This window comes from Pseudopipra pipra, chromosome 4, assembly GCF_036250125.1.
Source record: "Pseudopipra pipra isolate bDixPip1 chromosome 4, bDixPip1.hap1, whole genome shotgun sequence".
NCBI classification, from domain to species: Eukaryota; Metazoa; Chordata; class Aves; order Passeriformes; family Pipridae; genus Pseudopipra; species Pseudopipra pipra.
In genome coordinates, this window is record NC_087552.1 from 23,422,771 (window position 1) to 23,437,288 (window position 14,518).

Below are 14,518 nucleotides of genomic sequence, written 5' to 3' on the forward strand. Positions count from 1 at the left end.
GTATTGCTTAACTATCTCACATGGGCACCAAGTGCAGGAAGACCCTGGTTTCATCTTATGGCTGCTGAACCTGCTTCTGTGTCTACATCAAAGAACACTGGCTGGAGTAATGGGAAAAAAAAAAAAAAAAAAAAAAAAGCTGAACAACCCACGTCTCAGTATTCCCAGACAATGTGACATGCTGCACCTGTCATTCAGGCAACTGCTTATCAAATTGTTGGATTATAGGTGCACAACCTTTGAGAGCAAAATTAGACTAACTTTATAAAATGAGTCCCTATATTTTGATCAAATATATTTAAGACAAGACATATTAAGAGATAAGTAATAAGCCTGCCTGGTACTGGCCAATTCTACTTTGCCACTGTGCTAAGTAACAAAATGTCACCTTCTCACAGAGAGTATATCCTCTACCTTACCTTCTTTATTAAAAGTATATTTTTCAGACTAGTTCCTCATATGGCTAAGCTATACAGCAGGTGAAGATATGCAGCATATTTTTTTTTTTAACACTCAAGTGAGCTGCATATTTCCAGAATTACAAAAATCACACAGATAGTGGAACAACCCACACAAATTCAGGATCTTCCTATTTTAAAGCAATGCAACAACAAACACAGTTGAAGGGAAATAACAATAATGTGGGCAGCTGGAATGCTTAACAGGTTCCTTCTAATTTGTCTAAATCCATAAAGAGCTGACCAAAGGGATATCCCATACCATAGGATCACATGCTCAGCATACAAAGCTGGGAGAAGAAGAAGGAAGGTGGGGAACGTTTGGAGCAATGGCATTTGTCCTCCCAAATCACTGCTACGTGTGATGGAACCCTGCTTTCCTGGGAACACCTGCCTGCCCATGGGAAGTGGTGAATAAATTCTTTTACTTTGCTTGCTTGTAAGTTTTTGGTTTATCTATTAAACTACCTTTACCTCAACCCATGAGTTCCCTCACTTTTACCTGTCCAATCCTACTCCCCATCCCACTGGGGGGAGCGAGCAAGTGCCTCAGCTGCCAGCTGGGGCTAATGCACGACAACCAGTCAAAGATATACTTTTGCCCTAATAGTTTTCTGTCCAGTTCAGGATGGAGGACAGTTCAGAAGAAGGCTCACAATGGTCGTCATAACTGGTCTCAATTATGTCCCAGTCCAGTGAATTAAATAGGTTCTCCATATGTCAAAAATTTTGCCTATTTAGTAGCACAGCTTATTCAATCTTTCATTTCAATAAAATAAATGTGTCTCTGGGACTAATACAACCTGGGCTCTGAAAAGAAGTAGGAAGGAACCAGAAATTTACTTATTTCTGTATTTGCATGTTAATGAGGGATCAATGGGCAGAGAGAGGCAGAGGGCAGAGGGAGCCTTGCTCCATCTGTCTACTGCTGATGTGTGCAGCTGAATAAGCACAGGGAGAGGCACTAGCTGACAGTATATATCAAAACCAAAATTACTACACCTTGTGGAGCAAAAGGAAGCATGAAAAGGGAGTCTTGCCTTACATACGTGGTCTTTTACTGTAAGCTGTATCCTAGAAACACAACGAAGCAAAGACGCACTTCATACACACGGTCCCCAAGTGCTTCACGTAGCTGGCTATACAAACTGTGAAGTAGATTATCTGCTCTTCAGAGGCACAAATGTTATCTTTTTTTAATGTATGCAAATGTAATGTAATTGTAGATATTATGGCAGATTATTTGGTAACTGCAATAATAACTCATGGGTTCCATATTGCACTCACTGAAGTAATTGGCAAATTTCCCAATGATTTTAATAGAAACAGATTTGCCAATCAGACTCATTACTTCCTAGGGAAGCAAAAACGTCTCATAAGGTTCTACAACCATATATGATTGCACAAGACAATAAATGATCGCCATAAACATCAGAAAACAGAAAATTATTATCAATTAATCAAATGTTATTATCCAGCCTGGAGTCAGTCTAGGTCACAGAGTTAATATCTACACCTCACTGGGCATCGTTCTGCCAAGAAATTGTTTTGATGTATCTTGGCTGCCCTAACTGTTCAGCATTTGATATTAATACCCAGGATGTGTGAAAATATTCCTCAGGACTTTGATAGAGCAATTTTGGTGAAAGTGTTATATTGGCATGTGTTTGAACCTGCCGGCACAACAGTAAACAGGAACTATTTAGTTGCAAGACTAAACCGCACTTATAGACTCTAAGAAACTGCATGGATAATTTGTTTATTTTCTCTGTAAGAAGTTCAAACAATTTCTGTGCTTTTGTGCTTTCATGTGCCCAAAAGGTATCTCATTAATTACGAGTCACATACTCCACAGAACACATTTCACAAGGAGATGGAACTTCATGACCTACTGGTCCGGAAAAAGACATTAGAATAATACCTGCATATAGATTGCAGGTATATTGCAGCCACTGTAAATAAGTATGGAAATATAGCCCATTTTCACAAAGGTAACTTGCAACCCTTCACACGTTCAATTTCCTGAAGTCAGTACTCAGAGCAACCTCCCAGACCTGGTATTCAGTGCTGTTGGTTCCCTTCCAGATTAGACAGGCACAAGTTCCCCCGACCGCATGTGACCCCAAATCTCCCTTCCCACTGGGCAGTGGGGACACAGAGGGCAGGGATGGAGTTTCTGGATGACGTAGAAGAGGCTTTGGGGAGACAGCAGAAAACAGCTCTGGGGCAGGGGGATTCCTCTGCATGCCCATGAAACACACAGTGCTATAGAATTAAATTATACAGCATGTGACCTAGAAAACCATGGTCTGTCCCCAGTCAAGTCCTCAATTTAGACATTGTGAAAACTGTAGTGGTTTGTGCAGTCTTGAGATAAATCAGTGCCAGTTTGAAACAGGTCGTGCTTTCTTATTCACAGTTCCTTTTTCTAGTTATTAGCAGCAGGAGAGGGGCATGAAGGAATGAACTTTATGAATGTTGCTCAGTCAGGACAGATATGAATGATGTAAGTATATATACTTCTAAAATGCAAGATGAGAGTGCAAGAAAAATTCTGATACCAAAACAGAAAGTCAGATTTTTGCTATCATTTCAGGAGAAGCTGGATTATCTCCATAATATTTGGCAAAAAGGATGAAAGCATTTTCAGTTCTCATAGTCCTCATCTGTCTTAGATTTCATACAAAGCTGCACCCAAAAATACTTAAAACAGCATCATATTTTTTGCTTCACTAAAGTGGCCAAGACCACACATCAAAGTGGTATGACTGTAAATGGATTTAATAAAAGGTAAAACAGGTTTCTCATTATGCAGTCCTTTGTCCTTTGACCTTTAATGGTAAAATTTAAGTGACCAAAACCAAGAATTATGATCATTTTACTCACTGATAGTCCAGAATGGCCTGTCTGATTTATTTAATTACTCATCACTGGTGCTATAAACAACCTGTCTCTCTAGCAGAAGTCCGATCATTTTACTTGGTGAAATAACCTTTTTACAAAGGTAAAAGAAAATCAGTGCTATATCAGAATTTAAATTTATTTACTCTCTTGCAGAGATGGATCCCTTGTAGTCAGAGAGTTATTCCACTCAAATATATCAGAGTACCTAAGCTATAGAATTTGATGTTTAAAAATGAATAAATAGGCTATGCACAAGAAGAATGGCTTCAAATATTTAAGTTCTTGCTGAGAAAAATGCACTTTGTGCACCGTAATGGGATAGAGATTAGTGCGTAACTGCACACTTTGCCTATAGCTTATTTTCTATATAGTGTGTCTGTAATCTTAACAAAAGACAGAAGATAGATATCCAGAGAGAGTTTAAAAGAGTAAACAGCTTTAACATCCAGTAATCTTTCACACTGTGACTGCATGAACTTGGTTTTGTCTCAATACTGCTTTTCTGTAAATTCAGGCTTCCTGGAGATATGAAATGACTGCATGAAGATCACAAATAATTTCCCACAAATATTAGCTTAAATATTTAAATTAAAAGCTCTCAGCTATTTTTGCTCTCTTCTTAACTTTCTCTTTAGGAAACAGACACATTCTTAACTCAAATTAACACAGGTGAAGGCAACAGCCTAATAAAGTCCAACTGCCTTAAAACCAGTGTCAAGTTTGCACTGGTTTGCATCACTTACCTATGGTATCTAATTACCAGCTAATGTTACCAAGTCAAGCTAAAATCCCAGCTCCCCTAATATTTTTTAACTGACTGACTTACACAAAAATTACAAAGGACTGTCTTCAGAGGGATTTTACTTTGAACTGGAATTAAAGAACATGCATTCTGTTTGGGTTTTGTTTTTTAGTGAAAACAAGGTTTTTTTGTTCTTTCCTGTTAACATCTGAAGGACTAAGTTGTGTAAGATGCTGGGAAGATTTCAAAAGGGAGTTCATGAATGCTGATGGAAAACAAACCGTGTGCCCTGGTCCCTACCAGCATGGTGGAGGTGGGCAGCACAGTCCTGTGGGTTTATCCCCTTGGGGGAGGTAAAACAGCACCTCTACTGTCTTCTTCCCTGGCCAACCTTGGCAGTTCATTGCTTTACATCACCCTTGAACTATTGTTGTTTAATACCATAGAACAGCATTGGATTGCTTGTTCTTTGCTTATAAACAGTTCAGAGACAAAGGAAAAAACACTTCCTCCTTTGTTTTTTAATGAAGGCTATTTTCTGGTTGACAGCAGTTTTTGCAAATATGTACAAATTGTTCCAAAATGCATTATTATCTTCCACATGTAACAACATGTGCCTATGGTTGCCGCATTCTTTTTTCCTTTTTCCTGGTTCAAAAGTAATAATCTCCAGTGTAGCAGGGCTCCAAAGAAAACCTCCCTACAAACATAAATTTACATTCAAGCATAGGCATCATAATTTCTGAAATCACATAGGCTGAGGTCTAGGAGCAGAAACAAATGCAAGTTGATGCATTTTGACCCAAGCCATCCTGACACTAAGAAACCCTGGGTGGCAATATCCATGCAATTCCCTGCCTGGCTGGTGCTGCTTACAGGAACTGAGAAGACGACAGGTCATCCACATAGAAAAGCATGAGTATGAGCTCTTAGCAGCTCCAGCTTTTGGGTCAAAGCCCAGTCTTCCCTTCTTTTGATTGAGGCACATGCAGCTGAGAAAAGACACTGTTTTGTTTTTTTTCAAGGGCCAGGAAAAAAATGTGCCAATGGTTCATGTGTTACTTAAAGCTGCTGTTGAGACTTCACAAAGAAAATCTGTGCATTTTTTATTTCTGGTTCAGAGGATTTACATGCTCTTTCTAATGATCTGGGCCTTCAGCAGTGGGTAATGCTTCCCAGTCCCCAGCTTAGTGCTCATGCAAAATTGAAGCACTTCTGAGGCAGTTTACAGCCTACAGATGAATCTCAATGTGCAAAAAGAAATAATGGTTGTTTAGCACTTCACAAGAAGCAGCAGAGGAAATTATGAAAAAAAAAAAAAGAAATCTATTGAACTTCAAACATCTGGGAAACCAACAACAAGCATCTGAATTTTGAACAGCATGTTTACATTTCCTTTGCATAGTGGAGGGGGCAGGGTTTGTGAGTAAATTTATATATAAAAATGTACACCAAGGTGTTTATACTACTGACTTACTGACATATACATGTTATATATATATATATAAAAATATGTATCTGCACATGTATGTATGTACCACATCCACTCTGCATGGTTTTGAGAAGCAGAGACAACTTGAAAATGCCTTATTCCTGTGAACTTGATGCAATGACACAGTTCAGTGGCTGGTGCAGCTATTGTGGGAACAAGGACAGTCTCAATGTGACACAAGGGGTCACTCGGGAGCCTTCCTCAGCAGTTGTTTTCCTATTTTTTTAGTCCACCATATGCAGAAACGGCAGGTTGGGGGAGAAGTTTAAGAGCCCCATCGTTTTTTGCTGTTGTTTTTCTGCACACTGGGGATGGCATTTCACAGCTGATTTACATATCTTGAAAAAAAAAAAAAAAAACTAAAAGGAAAAGAAGAAAAAGGCGAACAGCTGCTTTTAAAGCAGCTTTGTCCAGTGCGCTGTCAATTGAAGTGACTTCCTCCAGACAGAGTTGAAGCTCTGGGAATTTACTGTCTGCTCTGCCATCCAGCATGATTTCAGGGCTGTGCCAGGGCAGCAATCAAAACACCAGCTCCTGAACACCACCATCTTATTCTTAGTTTGTAGCAAACAAAAGAACTGTTGCAGGAAAGCATGCAAAAAGGCAGCCTGGTGGTCGCAGTCATTTGATGTGTACATGTTTCTGGATGCAGCACAGTTCATGATACTCGTCAGCTAGAGCAAAGCACCAGGGATGCAAGCAAGTTCCTCTGCAGATCCATGTGACTTTGACTAAAAAATAGACCTTTTCAATTATGTAAGTAAATGCTGTCAATAGTATCCCTGTAACTATTGCTGCTTTCTTTTATAATTTTTTTCTAGGTACCCACCACTCTGTGTTCCAATACCGATTTCCACCTTAGTTGAAAAACAAAAGCACTAAAACCAAACCCCAAAGCAAGCCTGATCCACTTCTAGGCATCACTATTCTTCAGGGTTGGCAGTTCTTACTCTTCTTCAGAGGAGGGCACAGCAACCGACCCAGGTGCAGCATCAGCACTCATTACAGAAACATCATTATACATGGCACTGGGAAGCCAAAACCTACAATCAAGCAGCCAAGATCATCTCTGAAATCAAAACCTGGGAGCAAATAATAGAAGAAGCTGCAACAGCCTGAAGATCAGTATTCAGGGGGTAGAAGAGACAAAGAAGAGTCTGACAAAGGACTCCCTTTTTGCTCTTACAATCAAAATACGAAGAGGGATGAGAAGTTATGAGGAACTCCGAAAGGCATCCCATTAAAACCTGTGAAGAAAGAGCTGTATATAACCTTGCAGTCCTGCAGTCCTGCTGGTACCAACCACATCATGCTGCTCATTTATGTACAAAACACAAATGCATGGGAATGACAAAATGAGAATGAGCAATGAACCTGTAAAGGCAGCACAAAATTAGACCCTATATGGGTCAGAGCTGCATGGCTGCATGTGACAGCCACCTCTCTTTTCCTTGCCACGTCAGTGATGATTTGGTACTCTGTCAGCATAGTGAAAAAATCTCACTAAAGCTGATCTATGTGCAAAGGTTGCTACATACAAATGTTTTTGTGGGTTTTTTTTTCGTGGTTGTTGGGGTTTTGTTTGTTTGTTTGCTGTGGTTTTGGTTTTTTTGAAAAAAGAAAAAAAAAGAAAGAGGAAAGGATTTCTCCAACGTATTTTAAGCAACAGGAATTCTTCTTCAGATAAAGATTTCATCGCCTAATGAGCTGACAGAGGAAAATATAGAAGACACCACTCAGGTAACTGAGATACAATCTTAGACAGGCATCAAGGGAGTCTGGACATCAATGGAGTCACCAAGACTCCAATGTGTCTAAACAGTGTTAGACTACAGCCAGACCATCTGGCTGCATCAGACTATAACTTGTTTGCTTAGAAGATAAAGTAAGGTATATATTTGACCTTTCATTTCCCTGAATATTTTCAAGTATTTTTGCAGAGAAACTACAGATCTACTAGTCCTGCTCATTCTCCCATTTAATTAACTGAAAAAGCTACATTTATACAATGCAAGTGTTCCTGTCAGGGTGCTACTGACTGCAGCACCTTTTTACGACAGCACACAAGATCTTGCCTATGCTCTTCTTTTCCACCATTACTGTATCCAAAAAACATTTGTTTTCCATTTAGGACAGTGGGCGCAGGATAGAGACTAAGCTTTGGGACTCACTTCCAAATCAAGATCACATTTATCAGCCTTTCAGGAATCAGACCACCCTCGCAACGGGGGCTCCAGATCCCACACAAAGGGCGTTTGGCTCTAAAGGAGCCAGGGGACACGGATGGAAAAAGGAAGCATTGCTGCACAAAGCTGTGGCTAGTCTGAAGCTGTGGTGGGTGGACTGATGTCAGAGGATGTCTTTTGGGGAATTAATGGGATTATGAGTGTGTAACAAAGGGTTTAATGAAGGAAAAACTTGCAGGAGATAAGACGTAGGCTGGAAGTATTCAGAGGGCTATCCTCAAATGCTTCAGATGAATGCACTAGGCATCCATATTCCTCTTCTAATTATTTTAAATAACTTTATTTCCTGTCTCAGATTTGTTTTCCTAGAAGCCCACAGGAAACCTCCAGGACAATTTCATGAACAGCTGTAGATAGGAAGTTAATGCTGTAGTAAGAAATGAATAAATATCCTAAAGCTTTTATCTTTTGGTCCCAAAGCACTTTGCAGAGGTAAATAACAGAGACATTGAGTGATTTGCACAGACACACGGTGAATACAAAGAAAATTTGGAATAGGCAAATGACCCTTCCCATGGGCCCATTATGACTCAGTGGAATAGCATGAGAGGGATTAACTTGCAGGAAGAGTAGCTCTCTCTGCACCCCCGTTAGCATCCCTGAGTACCCTGAAGGATAGAGCAAGTGCCAAGGTTGGGAGAGCCTGCTTTAGTCAGCTTAGCAGCAGGAGGGCAGAGGGTTTGCAATGTCCACAGCTGCTGTCTGCAATGGTAGCTGGACATACATCCCCACAGGGAAAGGGCAGCATTAGCAGAAGGACAGGCAGGTCTCAACTGTTGTGAACACAAAATCACAGAATTATAGAATCAACTGGGTTGGAAAAGACCTCTGAGATCATCGAGTCAAAAAGAAGGTGTCTAGGTCTAACAGCTGGAAGCAGCCTTCCACAAAGACTTAGATGGACAAAAACTCCACATACAACAGTTTAATTAAATAAGAAATCAATGATATGTTAATGCACATAAATGAACACTATACTCAGTAGCATCTAAACCCCAAACGCCCAAATCTTTTGCAGGCCTCTATATAAAAACATAAGTTCCCTGGGCTTGGGGGGTTGTTTGGTACTGGCTATAAGATTTGCCTCCAGAATCAGGTATCTGGTCCAATGGTCTTGTTCCGTACGTAAAAGGTTATTTCCCTTCTTTAGGTATGTGCTGACTTTAGCAATTTCTCCACTCACTTCAACAAAAAACCCTACTATTTTAAATGAATATCCTACAAAATGGTGACTCTCTCCCTCTCTGTGTGTTTCTTTTGATGCTTTCAAAATGGCTGTTTTTTCTATCCAAATATACTAATTACTCGAGACAAAAGCGCAAACTTTGTCTGCTTGAAAAAAACTGTCTGCAGCAGCTTTGTTGTTGGGTATTCTCTTGATCTGGGTGTGCTGGAAACCATGTTACCAGCAGCTGATTTTGAAGATACAAACTGTGAGAAGAGAAAACTTCTCTTGCAGCAGTGATGGGCACATGGCTCCTACTCCCCAGGGAGTGACAGGCAGAATGAAGATGGCCCAAGTGACAGCAAAAAATGGCTGCAAATTAAATTTCAAGTAGGAAAAAACCACGAGTTTCTTCATATATTTTATGTAAGTAAACAGCCTGTTTACTGGAACCCCAGAGGGTTCCAGTTCTTTGGAGAACTAGAGTTGTGTGCTTCTTTGTGCACCAGCTGCAGCCTTTCACACCGTACACATAAGCATGTTTCATTCCCAGCATCCTTCCAAAGAGGGGACAGACTTCAAATTACAAAAGAAAATGGACTGTGATATCAATTCTAACCCACATCTCAAAACTATTAATAGGAGCATTTGGGAAGACACATATTTAAATTTCCTTGAAATGAGCTGGATTAGGGCAGAGTATGGAAAGAGCAGAGCTAAAAATTGGCAATATGTTGCTGAGAAATAATTATTTTGTATATGGGTGCTTGATGTTTGTAACTGATTTGATCCAATGATAAACAGAAAATAAAACTATTTGTGACAACAGCGGAATGAAAATAATCCTTTTTTATGATGTGTTGTTACCCTTACTAACATAACCCCAAGGTATTCTATCTCAGATACTCAAAATATTGTAGGCAGAATTCAGCATTATATGTCATATATTTAGTGGAGTTAATAGGGACAGTGGCCACATTTGTTCAGAAAAATAGCTTTTTTCCTTATCTTCTGGATTCTTCAAAAATAATACAGAGAATTAGGAGGCTACAGCAGTTCAAGAAGCAAAAAGAGATTAAGGAAGAAAAATGTGCAGAGAAGGAAAACAGCAGTAAGGAAAAGAAGATCTATGGGTCACAGAAAAAAAAGTAAAACATTTTCCCTCCACATTTCTCTCCCTGAGCTGTACTTACTTGGGGATTGGGGGCACTTGAATTTTGTATTTGGGCTGCCAAGTGAAGTTCTTCAACACTGTTATTCAAAGAAGTGCTATACTAAAAAATAAGGGTCTTTCTTATTTATAAAAAATACTAAGACAAAAGAACACAACTTCTCGAAAAGAGAGGCTATATGATGATCTTTGCTGTACAATCAGAAGTCCCAGCTTAAACAATGTCTGTGACTTTTGTCATTAGGGCAATGTGGCCTTCTAAAATGTGGTGTCACAAACATCAAAATAAATGGGTTTCAGGAGATGTACACACAGAGAGGAAGACAAAGCGACAGAGCATTTTGTGCTGGAAGTGATTTTCCTGCCTCTGTACATGGTGACAGAAGAGCAGAGACAGTCACTGTGAATGTTTCCCCACTGCTCTTGCGGCTGCAGCATCTTGTAAGAGATGTTTTAAAGGCAAAAGGGCAGATGTCAATCTTTGATCTTTCTGTTGAGAAGGTGATCTATTAAAGATTTAGCTAGCTGGGTACCTACTCCCTCGACAGGCTGCCAAACTCATTGCTTAAGGTAACAAACTACTATTTGCCAGATCAATGCTGACCCTATGTTAAAAACTTGGTCTCCTTTTGTCAAATGTGCAAGTCATCCAAAAAATACTTTATTAACGGGGAAAGGTAACAGTAGGAGGTAAGCACTGGAGTCACAGTGGTGGCTATGTGAAGAAACTGAAACAAAGAAGTCTGAGATTTTTGTCTGAAAAGAAGTTTGATAAATCCTCTTAATCAGACAAAAATCTTATTTTGAGACAGATTCTAACTTTATCATTTTTGCTGATTTGTGGGGAGGCAAAGAGTTGAAGGGGCAGAGGAAGAGAAAGTCCTTGGAGCAACCGATCCTCCTTGCTGAAGCCTGTATGGCACTGGGGATGCTCCTGGAGGAAATTAGGTTTTTAAGCATGGGAAAAAGGACTATTGACTTCACCTTTTCCTTTAGAGAGCCTGCCTCAGCACACTTTTTCTCTGAGATTGGACAGATGAGCCTGTTTGTTTTGCATTAGCCGGAGCTTCAGGCTAGCCTTGAGTCCTTATTCACCCTTGCTGCTATTTAGGAACATGAAGGAGGTCATCAGCAAACTACCCAAGTCTTCCTCTCCCTATGCAGCCCAGCTAAAGAAGACAGACAATGCAGGCAAACAATAATGCCAGCTGAATTGCCCAATATGTCTATTTAATTAGCACTTAGAAGAGTCACAAATGTTTTCTCCTTGTTTGAAGGAGAGAGAAGAAGAACATGTCCCTGGCCTTGCAGAGGGCAAGAGGGGGTTTATAGATCGTTTCACCTTAACAGTCATGGGGAAAGTATTACAACACATATCCAAACTGAAAAGAGAAAAAAAAGTTCCAGATTTTTTTCTGGGTTTTTTTGGTACATCACTGGGATGTGGGGTTTGCTTTAGCAGCATTTAATCCCTCTGGACAAATGAAAGAGGTGTAAGACACTGATTTCCTATATACTCACAATTCTCCCACCACTGCAGAATTGGTGTGTGTGTCTCAGAAAATATTTCTCCATAAAAACCACACATGCAAAATAAAACCATAGAATCACAGAATAGTTTGGGTTGGAAGGGACCTCTAAAGTCATCTAGTCCAAACTCCCTGCAATGAGCAGGGACATCTTCAACTAGATCAGGTTTCTCAGAGCCCCATTCAGCCCTTCCATGAATGTTTCCAGGGATGGGGCATCTATCACCTCTCTGGGCAACCCATTTCAGTGTTTTGCCATCCTTATTATAGAAAAAAAAATCTTTTGCCATAGTAATTTTCAGAGGTAATTTGGAAAATGTGCACAAACACAAATTACTCTAACAACTATTGATGCTATTGAACTTCCTGTCCTGAGAAAATGGAATTTTCTTGCCCCCTCCCTCCCCAAAGCATCAGTTCTACAGTGTTCCTTTTATTTTTGTTGCTGTTATCTTTTGTGACAGTCAGCCATAAAATCAAATGTGTTCCCTCAAAACAACTCTCATCTTTGTTTTTTAAAACCAGTGTTCTTTTTCTTTTCCACATTAATCGGAAAATATTCCAGTAAAGACAATAAAAAGACCATGCCCTGCCTTGTATTTCATGTACATGAGAAACAAAAGAGTCAAAGATGTTCACTAGACATTTCTAACGCACACATCTGACTTGTTTATGAAAATGCTTAGCCTCTTCCATAAAGAAGAAAAATTCCAGTGAGTCTGAGGATTAAAAACAGAATGTAATGATCTTCTGTGTAAAGTAAAGCCTCTGGTTTCTCAGACTCAATCAGTGCAAAATATTTTGCAAGGCTCTCTTTTCAGGCCAACTTAATTAAATAAAGTGGTACTAGAACACCCTGTCACTATTACAGTTTCCATCCTTTCTAACCAGAAGGCAACTCCCACAGAGTCCCTGTGCATGTTCTTTACAGCAATGGTTTACCTACTGATTAAAAATATCCCACAGTGCAAAGTGCATATAGCTATTGCTCTTATTCTGTACCTTCTCTCTGTTACAAAGAAAAATTATATAAATATTTATTTTCCCCTCTTAAAAGTTAACCATCTTAATATATTCTACATTTCTATATAGCAGCTCTCTTCAATGAGAGCTTGGCTGCACTCTCATTCCATCTCTTGTGCCATTGCTATTGCTGTGCTGTTTTCTCTGGCCTTATCAATGACAGAAACAAATTTGCCTTATAAGAAGAGTTAATCATCTCTACATAGATTTCATTCCTGGGCACAGGCTCAAAGTCCATGAACACATAATCTTTTGCAAATCAAAACCTATTTCTCTCTTTCATGCATCATTTACAATCCCAAGATGATGTACTGCTAGCATCACACCTGTATTTTAGTTCGCTTTCTTCCTGATTACCCGTCCTTTAGAAAAGAAAGCAAAAGTGACCTTTACTTTTTTCCTCTCATATTTTATTGTCTGTTTGCCTTCTTTTCCCTTGCTTTGCTTGTCTATGCAAAGAACTGAAAGAAAAAGCCTGGTTCAAAAACAGCAGCAGAATACCTCCTCAGCATGTTCCTCTTCTTCATAAGGAGGCAGAAGAGACCTCAGGAACAGTAAAATACTAGAAAAAAACAAAGCACCTAGTTTTCAGTTGCTGGGATCACACAACAGACCCAGCAGAAATACTGTGTAACTGAGATCCCTTTCAGCCCCAGGTTACCCATATAAAGGCTAGACCTAACCTGGTTTGTGGACAATTTCTCCTGCCTCTCACAAGCCTGAAGGCAGCAGCAGCAGTGTCGGCTTGGACTGCCATCCTTACGTCACCCTTTGAGCAGCTCAGTCATTACTGCTGTGCCCTAGGTTACAACTGCACTAGCTAGTCAAAAATAGCAAAAGAAACCAAAATAGTCTCAAAAGTGATAGAGTCAAAGAGCTTTGCAATACAAGCTGCCAAGCCAACACCTTCCTTCTTTGGGCACCAGAATGAATTCTCACAGTCACTGTCTCCTGCAATTTTTTTCTCTGGTTTCCTCTGCAGCGAATATATTTTCCTGAGCTTCCATTGCTTTGAAGAAAATAGTATTTTACAGCTACCTTAAATAAATTACCCATTTCTATAACAATTATGTGCCATGAGCCCTAGATTCTGAGTCTGCTTACAGAAAGGTACACAAACACTTCAGTTGTGACATGCATTAACCAATATTCTGGCAACAACCAGGTTGACTGACAAATTTGGGTTTTGATGACAGTTTCATTTTAACGAGCTATTACTGTGACTAGGTTTGTGGCTCTTGTGCTAATAATCTGATGTGCACAGCTTTGACACCCTCTTCCCCTCACCCAACTCCAGTAGATTATCTTAATCTTTAATTGGATATGGTTTTCATTTGCATATAATTGCTGCTGTTTGTTATGCAAAGCATTTGTTCTCTAATATATTCTGACGCATCTTGAATTTTCAAGACTGGCCTTCTACAACTTGTAGAATGCAATTTGCTTTATGGCATCACAAAGTTCTCCCACAATGAGATTTTTGAGAAAAAAGAATGAATTTTTTATCTCTAGTGAAACATTTTCCTGTTTCTACATGGTGATGTTAATAAAAGCTTAAAAAATTAACCCAGTCATAGATGTCCTCCTGTTTGTCCTTTTTCATTCCCTTGGCCTCCCCTGAAGATGTATTAAGGAACACAATTTTTTTTGTTTTGTTTCTTTTAGTTTTTATGCTACAGTCAACTTGTGGAAAAGCCAATTCTTACAAACAAACAAACAGGCCCAAAGTTTAATACAGACTTTTTCCTACAGCTTTTCTTCCTACACCCACCTTCTCTTTTTCAAGTG

At 39.5% G+C, this 14,518-nt stretch overlaps 1 protein-coding gene across 2 annotated transcripts in view; it reads right to left on the bottom strand.

Annotated features, from left to right (window-relative positions):
- Positions 1 to 14,518, bottom strand: part of UNC5C (unc-5 netrin receptor C) — a 256,143-nt gene that overhangs the window by 79,053 nt on the left and 162,572 nt on the right. The window lies entirely within an intron of this gene.